The sequence below is a fragment of the Monodelphis domestica genome, chromosome 2, assembly GCF_027887165.1.
Source record: "Monodelphis domestica isolate mMonDom1 chromosome 2, mMonDom1.pri, whole genome shotgun sequence".
NCBI classification, from domain to species: domain Eukaryota; kingdom Metazoa; phylum Chordata; class Mammalia; order Didelphimorphia; family Didelphidae; genus Monodelphis; species Monodelphis domestica.
Genome location: NC_077228.1, coordinates 316,602,253 through 316,617,350, shown reverse-complemented (window position 1 = coordinate 316,617,350; position 15,098 = coordinate 316,602,253).

Below are 15,098 nucleotides of genomic sequence, written 5' to 3'. Positions count from 1 at the left end.
AACCATTATCAAATTTAGATAAATCAAATCAAAAAATAAATAAGAAAGAGGTAAAAGAAGTGAATGAAATCTTAGAAAAATTAGAATTAATAGACATATGGAGAAAAATAAATAGGGATAAAAAGGAATACACCTTCTTCTCAGCACCACATGGCACATTCACAAAAATTGACCATACATTAGGTCACAGAAACATAGCACACAAATGCAAAAAAGCAGAAATAATGAATGCAGCCTTCTCAGATCACAAGGCAATAAAAATAATGATTAGTAATGGTACAAGGAAAACCAAATCTAAAACCAATTGGAAATTAAACAATATGATACTCCAAAACCGTTTAGCTAAAGAAGAAATCATAGAAACAATTAATAATTTCATCAAGGAAAATGACAATGGCGAAACATCCTTTCAAACCTTTTGGGATGCAGCCAAAGCGGTAATCAGAGGCAAATTCATATCCCTGAAAGCTCATATTAACAAACAAGGGAGAGCAGAGATCAATCAATTGGAAATGCAATTGAAAAAACTCGAAAGCGATCAAATTAAAAACCCCCAGCAGAAAACCAAATTAGAAATCCTAAAAATTAAGGGAGAAATTAATAAAATCGAAAGTGATAGAACTATTGATTTAATAAATAAGACAAGAAGCTGGTACTTTGAAAAAACAAACAAAATAGACAAAGTACTGGTCAATCTAATTAAAAAAAGGAAGGAAGAAAAGCAAATTCACAGCATTAAAGATGAAAAGGGGGACAGCACCTCCAATGAGGAGGAAATTAAGGCAATCATTAGAAATTACTTTGCCCAATTATATGGCAATAAATACACCAATTTAGGAGAAATGGATGAATATATACAAAAATACAAACTGCCTAGACTAACAGAAGAGGAAATAGAATTCTTAAATAATCCCATATCAGAAATTGAAATCCATCAAGCCATCAAAGAACTTCCTAAGAAAAAATCCCCAGGGCCTGATGGATTCACCTGTGAATTCTATCAAACATTCAGAGAACAGTTAACCCCAATACTATACAAACTATTTGACATAATAAGCAAAGAGGGAGTTCTACCAAACTCCTTTTACGACACAAACATGGTACTGATTCCAAAACCAGGCAGGTCAAAAACAGAGAAAGAAAACTATAGACCAATCTCCCTAATGAATATAGATGCAAAAATTTTAAATAGGATACTAGCAAAAAGACTCCAGCAAGTGATCAGAAGGATCATTCACCATGATCAAGTAGGATTCATACCAGGGATGCAGGGCTGGTTCAACATTAGGAAAACCATCCACATAATTGACCACATCAACAAGCAAACTAGCAAGAACCACATGATTATCTCAATAGATGCAGAAAAAGCCTTTGATAAAATACAACACCCATTCCTATTAAAAACACTAGAAAGCATAGGAATAGAAGGGTCATTCCTAAAAACAATAAACAGTATATATCTAAAACCAACAGCTAATATCATCTGCAATGGGGATAAACTAGATGCATTCCCAATAAGATCAGGAGTGAAACAAGGATGCCCATTATCACCTCTACTATTTGACATTGTACTAGAAACACTAGCAGTAGCAATTAGAGAAGATAAAGAAATTGAAGGTATCAGAATAGGCAAGGAGGAGACCAAGTTATCACTCTTTGCGGATGACATGATGGTCTACTTAAAGAATCCTAGAGATTCAACCAAAAAGCTAATTGAAATAATCAACAACTTTAGCAAAGTTGCAGGATACAAAATAAACCCACATAAATCATCAGCTTTTCTATATATCTCCAACACAGCTCAGCAGCAAGAACTAGAAAGAGAAATCCCATTCAAAATCACCTTAGACAAAATAAAATACCTAGGAATCTATCTCCCAAGACAAACACAGGAACTATATGAACACAACTACAAAACACTCGCCACACAACTAAAACTAGACTTGAACAATTGGAAAAACATTAACTGCTCATGGATAGGACGAGCCAATATAATAAAAATGACCATCCTACCCAAACTTATTTATCTATTTAGTGCCATACCCATTGAACTACCAAAATACTTCTTCACTGATTTAGAAAAAACCATAACAAAGTTCATTTGGAAGAACAAAAGATCAAGGATATCCAGGGAAATAATGAAAAAAAACACATATGATGGGGGCCTTGCAGTCCCAGACCTCAAACTATATTACAAAGCAGCAGTCATCAAAACAATTTGGTACTGGCTAAGAAACAGAAAGGAAGATCAGTGGAATAGACTGGGGGAAAACGACCTCAGCAAGACAGTATACGATAAACCCAAAGATCCCAGCTTTTGGGACAAAAATCCACTATTCGATAAAAACTGCTGGGAAAATTGGAAGACAGTGTGGGAGAGACTAGGAATAGATCAACACCTCACACCCTACACCAAGATAAATTCAAAATGGGTGAGTGACTTAAACATAAAGAAGGAAACCATAAGTAAATTGGGTAAACACAGAATAGTATACATGTCAGACCTTTGGGAAGGGAAAGATTTTAAAACCAAGCAAGATATAGAAAGAATCACAAAATGTAAAATAAATAATTTTGACTACATCAAACTAAAAAGCTTTTGTACAAACAAAACCAATATAACTAAAATCAGAAGGGAAACAACAAATTGGGAAAAAATCTTCATAGAAACCTCTGACAAAGGTTTAATTACTCATATTTATAATGAGCTAAATCAATTGTACAAAAAATCAAGCCATTCTCCAATTGATAAATGGGCAAGGGAAATGGATAGGCAGTTCTCAGATAAAGAAATCAAAACTATTAACAAGCACATGAAGAAGTGTTCTACATCTCTTATAATCAGAGAGATGCAAATCAAAACAACTCTGAGGTATCACCTTACACCTAGCAGATTGGCTAACATAACAGCAAAGGAAAGTAATGAATGCTGGAGGGGATGTGGCAAAGTAGGGACATTAATTCATTGCTGGTGGAGCTGTGAACTGATCCAACCATTCTGGAGGGCAATTTGGAACTATGCCCAAAGGGCGACAAAAGAATATCTACCCTTTGACCCAGCCATAGCACTGCTGGGTCTGTACCCCAAAGAGATAATGGACACAAAGACTTGTACAAAAATATTCATAGCTGTGCTCTTTGTGGTGGCCCAAAACTGGAAAACGAGGGGATGCCCATCAATTGGGGAATGGCTGAACAAACTGTGGTATATGTTGGTGATGGAATACTATTGTGCTCAAAGGAATAATAAAGTGGAGAAGTTCCATGGAGACTGGAACAACCTCCAGGAAGTGATGCAGAGCGAGAGGAGCAGAACCAGGAGAACATTGTACACAGAGACTAATACACTGTGGTATAATCGAACGTAATGGACTTCTCCATTAGGGGCGGTGTAATGTCCCTGAACAACTTTCAGGGATCCAGGAGAAAAAAAACACCATTCATAAGCAAAGGATAAACTATGGGAGTGGAAACACCGAGAAAAAGCAACTGCCTGAAGACAGAGGTTGAGGGGACATGACAGAGGATAGACTTTAAATGAACACTCTAGTGCAAATACTATCAACAAAGCAATGGGTTCAAATCAAGAAAACATCTAATGCCCAGTGGACTTACGCGTCGGCTATGGGGGGTGGGGGGGAGGAAAAGAAAATGATCTATGTCTTTAACGAATAATGCTTGGAAATGATCAAATAAAATATATTTTAAAAAAAAAAAAAAAAAAAAAAAAAAAAAAGAAATTAAATTCCATTAAATAAATAATACCTAGAAATCATTGAAGAAATAAAATGGTAACAATTTAAATATTTATCATATTATTTCATTGAATTTTGAGTAAAAAAAAATAACCCAATAAAAAAACTCACTTTAAATACTCAAATTGAATATTTCAGCTCCCTCTCCTTTCAAAGAAGTAGATCAATTTTTTATTCACTTCATAAAAGCCAATCCATTCTTTTGTCCTTTTAAGCAACACCCAAATACCTTTCACTTTTGTTAATCTCAAGTTCCTTTTCCCAAACTGGCAGACTGGCAAGATAAACCTGTAGGAGTGATCTCTTATCAGTCTAAAAAGGCACTTTTTACTCCATCTTCTGGATTGTAAATAATGTCCCCGCTAAATAGAAGAATAAATATCTTTATTCACTCATAAGACCTACTCAAGAAAGAGAATATCACATTGGAAATTAAGAAGTACATTTCCATTCTGACTGAGTTTTTAATATCAAAAGAGAACACATAGGCCAACTTCTCTGTATCCCTCTCTTGTCACTGCTAATCTCCATACTTTTTCATTTAAAATAACAAAAATAATGTAAAATAAACTTAAATTCAAATTCACCTAATCTATTACTCTTCCAAAATTCTCAATTCTAATTTAGATTTTTTTACTAACCCACTTAAATTTCTATTTTTTTAAATACTCTCTAAGCCCAAGATATTGGTTAATATCTGGAAATACAAGAGAGAAATAGGAAAAAAAAATGCCTATTTCAGAACAAACAAAAGCACACACAGATTTTTTTCACTTTATAAAGAAACAAAAAAAAACACATAAAAAGTTGGACATACAGTACAGCAAAGTAAAATACTTTATGATTGTTTAATGAGGGTAAGTGACAAATTAACAAAGTATCAAATGTAGGTACTTTAAAATCACTTCTATTTAAAAAAATAAACAATGAAGTTAGAGCAAATTTTCAGTTGGAAGTTACTACAAATTTTATGTTAGATGTACCAGACCTTAACAAAAAAGAGAGAAAATGTTGTTTAAACTTCTACACGACAAGGATTCCTTTTAAAAAATCAACTTAAGTCTCAGTACAACATGTCAAAGCTGGACAGTACTAGAGTAACAAAAGTTTGGCTGCAGTTTTTCACAAGCTTAAAGAGTTTCCCTGACCCAGGTCACAGCCAAAGTTTTAAAAATTCAAGCCCACTTACATGGAGAACCTTGCTTGCCTAAACTAATAACAAGATTCTTAGAAAAATTCCAATTGAAGAGATTAATTAAGGTAAAAAAGCCACCTCTGGTAAAGGTGGAAGAGAAAAGCCTCTGTCCATTTTAAAATTCTCTCTTCCTCACAGCCTTAACTACTTGAAACCTAACTTCTTCCCTCTTTCTCCTTTCTTAGCTTACCTTGCAAACACACACACACACACACACACACACACACACACACACACACACACACACACACACACACACACACACACCTGCAAAACCCAAACCACAAGTTTTACAAAATTGAGACGAACTTAAATTAATTAAATTAAAGGGACTTCCCAGCTTCTCATAACTTTTCTTGAAATCTCAATTTAACAGAGATTTCCACATAGAGATTTCCTATTCACTCCACGCAGAGGGTTCAAAGCATAGTGACTAGTTGCTGGATCCCCACTACTCCCCTGATTTCTCAAGGAAATTTTTTTAAAAGCTAAGTCTTACACATATATTTCAACATCAGACACTAATTTAATGCCAATCACTACACACAACTACTTACCTAAATAAACTTCAACATTTATCTCTCTCACTCTTAAGTTATGCAATCCTGGAGTTCTCAATTAATCAGTCCGGAGGTTCTCAAAGTGAACATACAGGACAAAAAGACCTCACAAAATGATATATTTAACACACACACACACAAAAGACATAATTCTTACCCATAGCTCATTATCAGGAACAGGGATAAATTTCCTAATATATTTTACTCATTATGAAAAGTAATTATTCTATGGAAGAAATGCTTCCACATGGGTCCAGTGTTGGAGTGAAACTTTTCTGTTAAGCAAAAGAATGGTTCAGTAGTCCCTTCATGGTCAGCCAAAAGTGTTATGATTAAAATTATGAGAGATTAATTTTTGGGTATGAGTGATAGTAAATTGATCATATCAGGTTTTTTGGATAGACCAGTATCATTAAAAATAAAGTGTTACACATCTCCATGTCTCTCTAGGGACCAAGAAGGACCCAAGATGGATCAGGCAGCCTAATAAATAGATTTTAGGAGCTCATTGTTCAGTCCCTCCCTTGAACATCCTAATGGCATGGATCTTGGGATTTTCCTTTTGAATACCCCACACTCCAGAAACATTTCAGATCAAACAGAGAGCAGGAAAATTCCTTCCCCTTCTTGCATTCTTGTAATGCTGTGGAAAAGGTGACTGAACATCAGACTCAATAAATAAGACCCCTGAAAGAAATATTCCTCTTGGATTCTCCCCTAGATTTTGAGATGGATACAGATATGCACCTTTTCGTTATGCCCTGATACCATCAGGTTGTAATCAAGGATATCTACTTGGCCCCTAAACTATGCCCAGCCAACCCCTTTGTCTTTGGGTCACAAAATAACACACTAGCCTCAGTCAAGTGACAAATACCTTCCACTTTTGCCTAAACTCATACCATCACGTAGAGTATAAAAAACCTAGAATCCATCCCCCGAGGATTTAATGCCCATTCTTGCTCGTCTGCCCTGACCCTTCAACATTACTGCCAAATTAATAAATTCCTCTTTTTTATTTTTAAACCTTTTTATTAAATTAATTGATTTAGAATATTTTCCCATAGTTATATGATTCATTTTCTTTCCCTCCCCTTCTTTCCCCTTCCCATAGCCAACAAGCAATTCCACTAGGTTTTAAATATATCATTAATTATGATCTATTTCCATTTTATTAATATTAGCAATAGAGTTATCATTTAGAGTCTACATCCCCAATCATATTCCCATCAAAGTATGTGATCAATGAAATGTTTTTCTTCTGTGTTTCTACTCACACAGTTCTTTCTCTGAATGTGGATAGCATTCTTTCTCATGAGTCCCTCAGAATTATCCTGGATTGTTCCATTGCTGCTAGAAGAGAAGAGCATTACTTTCCACTTGTATTTACTTGCATTACTTGCCACAGTGTATCAGTCTCTGTGTACATTGTTCTCCTGGTTCTGTGCCTCTCACTCTGCATCAATCCCTGGAGGTCATTCCAATTCTCATGTGTAATAATGGTAAATTATCACTACATTTTGGTGTTACTGTAGTGAAGTCCAAAAAGAAGGTTGTAGAGAAGGAAACAGAGTATGGAAAAGATGGGAACCTAGATGAACTGCCTCCTACTCTCTTTCACCTCCCCTGAGTGAGGCTGTTAAGGGGTGTTGCACAGGTAATGAGGGATTCCCTGATGTGAAAAGTTGATGGAGAGTAGAAGAAAGGTTCCTCCTAATAGATAGATCGGGGGTAACCTCAGATCTAGTGGCACTGAGAAGATCTGAGGACAAACCTCCCCAATGTCCTTGACTCAGCTGGGGTAGGGTCCTGATTGCTTTGTTAAGGCTGATCTCTAGTTCCCTTCTCAAAGTTTCCAGGCTAAAATCAGGCTAAAATGGAAATCTGACAGTGATGTAAAAGGTTTAATGACTTTGAATATAAGGCAGATGGGGGGATGGAAAGAGGTATTTGGTATCTCTAACTTATTTCCCTAATAGCATTCTTTCACTCCAATGGCCTTGCAGCCAATATGAGTTTCTCTGCCCCATCCCAAACTAATTTTCCCAAACTATTTATAATCTATTAAAGCTAATAAATGACTGAACAGGTGCAAGAGGGATGAAGGAGGAGAGCTGGGCTCTCTTTGAGAGTGAGTCCACGCCTCTCTTACTCTGAGGAATCTGATCTTCTTTTGAGATGTTCTTTGAGGTGTCATATTGTCAATATCACTTAGCAGATGAAACATCTGGATATTAAATTGACAAATCTCCTTTATGGCTCTAGAGGAGGACTTCAGCAAAGAAATTGCTTCCTGCTTGATCCAGGTCTCAGCTCAAAAAGCCCAGAATTCCTTAGCGATCTTTCTCAAGTCTCCTCTTCTTACCCCACATCCTCTGTTTCCAACCATCACTTCTGTCACTTAGACTCTTCTTGCAAATTCCATCTTTCCCTCTTGGAACCTGTCCTTACAAGGTTCTCTTGGTTCTGCTCTTTTCGCTCAACACCAATTCCTGGAAGTCATTCCAGTTCACATGGAATTCTTCCAGTTCATTATTCCTTTTAGTGCAAGAGTATTCCGTCACCAACAGATACCACAATTTGTTTAGCCATTCCTCAATTAAAGGGCATCCCCTCATTTTCCAATTTTTTGCCACCACAAACAGCACAGTAATAAATATTTTTGTACAAGTATTTTCCCTATTATCTCTTTGAGGTACAAATGTAGGAGTAGTATAGCTAGATCAAAGGGCAGTCAGTCTTTTAAAGCCCTTTGGGCGTAATTCCAAATTGTCCTCCAGAATGGTTGGATCAATTCACAACCCCACCAGCACTGCATTAGTGTCCCAATTTTGTCACATTCCCTTCTAACTTTCATTACTTTCCTTTGCTGTTGTATTGGCCAATCTGCTATATGTGAAGTGGTACCTCAGAGTTGTTTTGTTTTGCATTTCTCTAATATAAGAGGTTTAGAATATTTTCTCATGTGCTTGGAAAATTGCCTATTCATGTCCCTTGCCCATTCATCAGTTTGGGAATGGATTGATTTTTCATACAACTGATTTAGGTCCTTACAAATTAGAGAAATTAGACCTTTGTCAGGGGTTCTTGTTATAAAGATTTTCCCCCAATTTTTTGCTTCCCTTCTAATTTTGGTTGCATAGGTTTTGTTTGTACAACACCTTTTTAATTTAATGTAATAAAAATTATTAATTTTACATTTTATAATATTCTCTATCCCTTGCCTTTCCCATAGATCTAGCAGTTATACTATTCTTTGTTTACCTAATTTACTTATATTTTCTGTCTTTATATTTAAGTCATTTACCCATTCTGAATTTATCTTGGTTTAGGGTGTGAGATGTTGATCTAAATCTAATCTCTTCCATACTGTTTTCCAATTTTCCCAGCAGTTTTTGTCAAATAATGGGTTTTTGTCCGCAAAGCTGGGATCTTTGGGTTTATTATACACTATCTTCCTGAGGTCACTTAACCCAAGTCTATTCCACTGATCCTACTTTCTGTCTCTTAGTGAGTACCATATTGTTTTGATGACCACTGCTTTATAGTAGGTTAAGATCTGGTATTGCTAGGCCCACATCCTTCAATTTTTTTCATTATTTACAGTGATATTCTTGTTCTTTTTTCTTCCAAATGAGCTCTGTTAAGTTTTTTTTTTCTAATTTAGTGGGGAAAAAAGTTTCTTGGTAGTTTGATTGGTATGGCACTAAATAAATAAATTAATTTGGGTAGGATTGTCATTTTTATTATATTAGCTTGTCCTACCCATTAGCAATTAATGTTTTTCCAATTATTTAGATCTAGTTTTAATTGTGTGGGAAGTGTTTTGTAGTTGTGCTTATATAATTATTGTGTTTGTCTTGGTAAATAAATTCCTAAATATTTTATATTGTCTAGAGTGATTTTAAATGGAATTTCTCTTTCTAACTCTTGCTGTTGAGTTTTATTGGAAATGTACAGAAATGCTAATGATTTGTGTGGGGTTTTTTTTTTGGTATCTTGAAATTTTGCTTAAGTTGTTAATTATTTTCACTAGTTTTTTAATTGATTCTCTAGGATTCTTTAAGTAGACCATCATATCATGTGTTAAGGGTGATAGTTTAGTCTCCTCATTGACTACTTCAATCCCTCAATTCCTTTTTCTTCTCTAATTGCTACTACTAACATTTCTAGTACAGTGTTAAATATTAGAGGTAATAATGGGCATCCTTGCTTCACTCTAACTTTTTATTTTTAAGCTAAGTTTTGGAGTCCTGCATTCTTGTAAAGAATATCAGTACCCAAACCAGAGGTTTACTTCAAGCCTCCCACAACACTGAGACATTTAATTGGTGATAAGTAATTAAGAGGTGGCCTATCAACCTACCCACCTCTACCCATCCTCTGAGATGGATATGTGAAGTAAACAGGAAAGGAATTCTTGTTTTCTTTATTAACTAAACTCTGTTAAAAAGGAAAAGATTCCTTAGAATTCCAAAAAACAAAGAAAGTGCCAAAGACAGCAGGTTGGAAGGTCTCTCTCACCTAGATCAAAAATATAGGGATAGAGAGCAATTCTTCCTAACATATCGGAATTAATATAACATATGAAAAATAAATTATTTTTGAAAGAAGGAAGGGAGGAGGGAAGAAGGGGGAAAGAAAGAAGGGAGCAAGGAAGGAAGGAAACAAGGAAGGAATAAAGTGAAAATTGTTTATTAAACGAGATAATGACTTAGGAACTATTTACCAATGGTTAACTTAATTAAAAAAATATTTCTTGAAATTTGCCTATTTACCTATTAAATTTGCTAGATAATATAATAAAAACTAGCTATAATTTTGAGTAATTATTCATTTAAACTCTCTGATCTCAGTCTTCCAGTTCTTAAACCGAAACATTAAATTACATGATTTCTAAAATATCTTGGATCTTTAAATAAAACATTTCACCTTTCTCCACAGGGAGTTTATAGTCTAAATGAGGACCCAAAATTCAAATAGATCAAGCAATCAAATAATAAGATTTAAAAAATAATACTCATACTAAGTTAGACTAGCAAGTTCTAAGAATACAGGCTCCTAATAATAAGTTTTCTGTATGATAAAAACAGGGAAAAATCAGTGTTGACTGGAGTTATTAGAAGAGGTTCATGTAATTAATGTTTTGAAGTAGGCCTTAAAGAATTCAGAGAATTTGGTTAAGTGAAAGAGAGGAAGGGATCATTTCAAGAAGGGAGACCAGCATGAGGAAAAAGTACTGTTAAAAATAATCATACTGACAAATTATGTGGTTACTATCTTGACTGAGATGATGATGATGGTGAAGAAGAAGATGATTGTAGTGATGGTGATCAGGAGTATCTGTCCTTGGACATGTGTGGGTATGTGTTGAGAGGAGACTGAGGGGATTAATATATAAACTGAAGATACATTGTCATTGGTATTGAAGGGCAGAATGAGGAATTATATTTTAGAAAAGGATCTTCTTTTATAAGGATAAGGAAACCAAGTCCTAGAAATATTTGCCTACAGTCATGATAGTAAAGATAAATAGCAAAACTAGCCCTTACAACTAAGTTCTTTTGCTTCCAACTCATTATTCTCTTTTTCAATCTATAATGAGTAAAAGGGAGTCATAATTGCAGATTCATGACATTGTGTAGTTCTATGAAGATTAATCCAGCTCTGGTGTATTAAATGAAGAAGTAACATTGAATAATAATTAGAGGACTAGTTTTAGACTCACACAGGCTCCTCAGTTTAAATCTCTCCTCAGACACTTGCTCTATATATTAATATAGGCAAACACTTAGCCTACTGTGCCTTAGTTTCTTTAGTTGAAATATAAGGAGGAGAATTTGATGGCCTCTTTGGCCCTATCTAAGTTTAAACTGATGATTCTATAATCTGATAGTTTGTCCACTATGTATCTCTGTGACCTTGGGAAGCCAAATGAACCTCTGTGAACCTGAGATTCCTCATCTAGGAAGGTAATATATTGCTTAAGTGAGGAAGAAAGAGATAACAGATATTAAATGCTTTGAAAAAGAATTAAAAACACTATGAAAATGCCAGGTAGTTAGCATATTACTCTAAAGTTGTAAAACAATGAGACATTAAATTAGAAATATGTCAAAAGAAGGAACTAATCTAAGAGTTGGAATTTTTTTTTTGGTTTGTTTTGTTTTTATAAGATTTGGTGCAGCCAGTAAAGGGGAAGGAAGGGGTTTTTTTAATAATTCTGATAATAGAATCTGGCTGACTGTGAAACTTATTCTCTTTAAAGGAAATGGTACCTGGAAGCCAGAGTCTAATTAGAACAAGTTGACCCATAAGTAGTGGTTAAAGTTAGTGTAAAAGATTAATTGAGAATCACATCCAAATCATTCCTTTATGAGAAGTTAACTCCTTGCTCCCTACCCTTTCTCCATTATTGTCTCCTTCCTATTCTCCTCTAAATACTAATCAGAAATGAAACAATAGAATGAATAATGATAATCACCTAAAGATGATGGTGACCTCAGATCTTTTGGGGGAGATGAATATTTGACAACTAAAGAGATGCCCATCATTTATAGAATGTCTGAACAAAGTATAGCAAATGAATGCAATAAAATGCTGCTCTGCTGTATGAACTGACAAAAATATGATTATATCAGTGAAAACTTAAGCCTTACATAAATTGAAGAAAAGTGAAGTGAGCAGAACCAGGAGGAAAACTTTTTTTACAAAATAACATTTTATAACATTTTAATGTTTTAAAACTCTGATCAGTATAATGTCCAGCCATGATTTCAGAGAACTCATGATGAAGAATAATATCTATATCCTGTTAAAGAGATAATGGACTTAGGGAGCAGAATGAGACATATCTTTTGGCCACTATGGAAATATTTTTTGTCTGAAGATACATATTATTTGCAACAGTTATATTATTTTTCCTCTCCAGGTAAAATATCCTAAGTCCTTTAAATTATCTTTGAATGAAAATCTTCTATTTTTATGCCTTACTTGATATTAATAATTAGAAGATTGTCATACAGAGTTTATCTCTGATGTTATGTCTTTGAAGGAGTATTATAATATCTTAAAACTTACATGAGAGAAATTTATTGATGAACCTTTAAGATATGTTTTTTGTCCTATTAATCAAATAATAGTTCATGGTCAACAAATAATAAATGTCATGGGAACTCACGCTTTATTTTCTTTGCTGTCAATTGCATGACTACAATTATGTATTTTATTTTTGAACAAGGACCATACCTATAATTTCATTGATATAAAAATTCTAGATAAGGAAACTACCTCTTAAAATATTAGTTTGTACTTTCTTAAAAAAAACTAATTAGCAGCCTGAGGGAATTAACCAGAGGACTGAGAGAGGTTAAGAGATTTTGCTTAGAATTATATAGCCAGAATGTCTCAGAGGAGGGATTTAAACCCAATTTTTTTTGGCTTGAAAGCCTGGTCTGCATTTTAGGATACAGTGATTCTCTTGTTTTAGAATATTGATTATTAAAGGTTGTCTTGTACCGAACAATATCCTCATTAAAAACGCTATCAGGAGCAGCTGCATAATTCAGTTGAGTTGATGGAGATCAAGGCCTAAAAATGGGAGGTTCTTTGTTCAAATAGGGCCTCAGATACTTCATAGCTATTGATGATTGAGCAAGTCTCTTAACTTCTGTTAACTATTCCTTACATATATGCTATCATTTTTTTGACTATCTGGAATGATGATGATCTTACAGTATTTTCTCTAGGAGATCTGTCTTTCCTGCATCAGCTTATTGGCAATATCTTTCTCTAAAATTGCTTTGAAAATTCTGTCTTTAAATTTTTTGGAAAACTTCACAATCCCATCCCCAAAGTTGGGCAAGATACTGTCCAATATCTAACAAGACATATGAATACATATGTAATTTGAAGGTAACGCACAATAATGCTCCAACTTGGTGAATACTCTTTTAGAACAATAGACTTGGTATGGGATGCTAGTTTGGTTAACCATTTAAGAATGTATTATATGTCACTCAAAAACAAGAATCACCTTTCCCAAAATTTAAAATATATTTTTACCTATATATTTTGCAATTATATAATGGATTATAATAAAATGTAAACTATATTATATAATTATTATAATACAATAAAATATTAACTATATTATAATAGCATTATACTATAATAATGCACATAGGTTAGGTGCAACAATATACAGTTAGTCACCATCTGCCAAGACTGCTGTACTAGATGTTCTTACAAAAATCACTGATATATGCATTCTCTTGGAAAACTAAGTTAGGCTGTTACATGTTGATTTATGATACTATCAAAATCATTGTGTAGACTTAATGAGGTAAGCAAGATTACATTGTAACACTTTACCAATCATTTACTTTTATTGAGTATGTGAAATCTTGTGCAAAGGCCCTAGTTTGTTTTGCTCCCTCTATAAAATAGTAACGATTCCCAATAAACTCACCTCTGATGGTTATCAGCCTCAGTGGTCCTCCTGAACCCCAATTGTATCTGTGTCACTTTCCAGACCCCAATTGTTACTGTTGAGCTGGCTGTTGGCATATCCCCCCCACCCCTGAATCTCCAGTAATGATGTTTATGCAGGAAAAAAGGTTTTGACCTAAACAGGGAGATTTTCAAAAAGCATTTTCAAATGGTGTCATGTAGATCTTCCCTAGAGCTTCTGCAAAAGTAAAATAGGGCTAAAAGCAGAATCTCAGGCCACTTCAAGTGAGTCTCAGTGTATAGCTTGCCAACTATATTTTTAAGTTCTCTCTTCATACATTCAACTTATACAGAGCTCTAGGGATGAAAGTGTGCATGGGATTTTGGAGTAATCTCCAAATAAGTATTAACCTGTAGTATAACAAAATCAATAAAAATGAGTGCCCTTATCTAAATTAATGCATGCAAGGAGGCCAAATCATGTAACAATCTCTCTCAATACCATTTTAGCAATAAAAGCCAATGTGGCATAAGTACAAGGGAAGGCTTCTATACATCCAGTGAATTGGTCTACTATAACAAAACAAATTTTATAACATCAACTTTAGGAATATTGATGAAATCAATTTGCAAATTTTCAAAATATGTGCAAGCCAGGGGCATCCACCGAAAGTCTTGACATGGAAAGCAGGTGGATTATAGGCTTGGGAGAGAAAATAAGAAACACACAAATAGGAGGCTATATTGTCTTCTGGGGCCTGGGGCCATCCAAACTCTTTTAATGAAGTTCACAATCCTGTGAGTGCCAAAGTAACCACTTCTGATCAGATAAGCATATATGATGATAGAAACTTCTAGGAAATAGGGGTTTTTCCTTCTGAAGACACCCAAACACAATTGTCTTGCTTTAAACCTCAACTTCCACTTTTCCACTTACTATTCATCATGAGAGAGAGAGAAATTTGTTTCGTCGTTTGATTTCTGTGCTATACTAACTCTGGTCCTTCTAAAATTGTGTTTAGCCGAAGTGTTTTCCCTTCTGACTTCTCTTAGAAATAGGGTCAGTTTGGGCAGAACAATGAACAATAGCCAAGGCTTTGGGTAGCTGAACAGCAGACTGAAGTTCTTTAATGACCT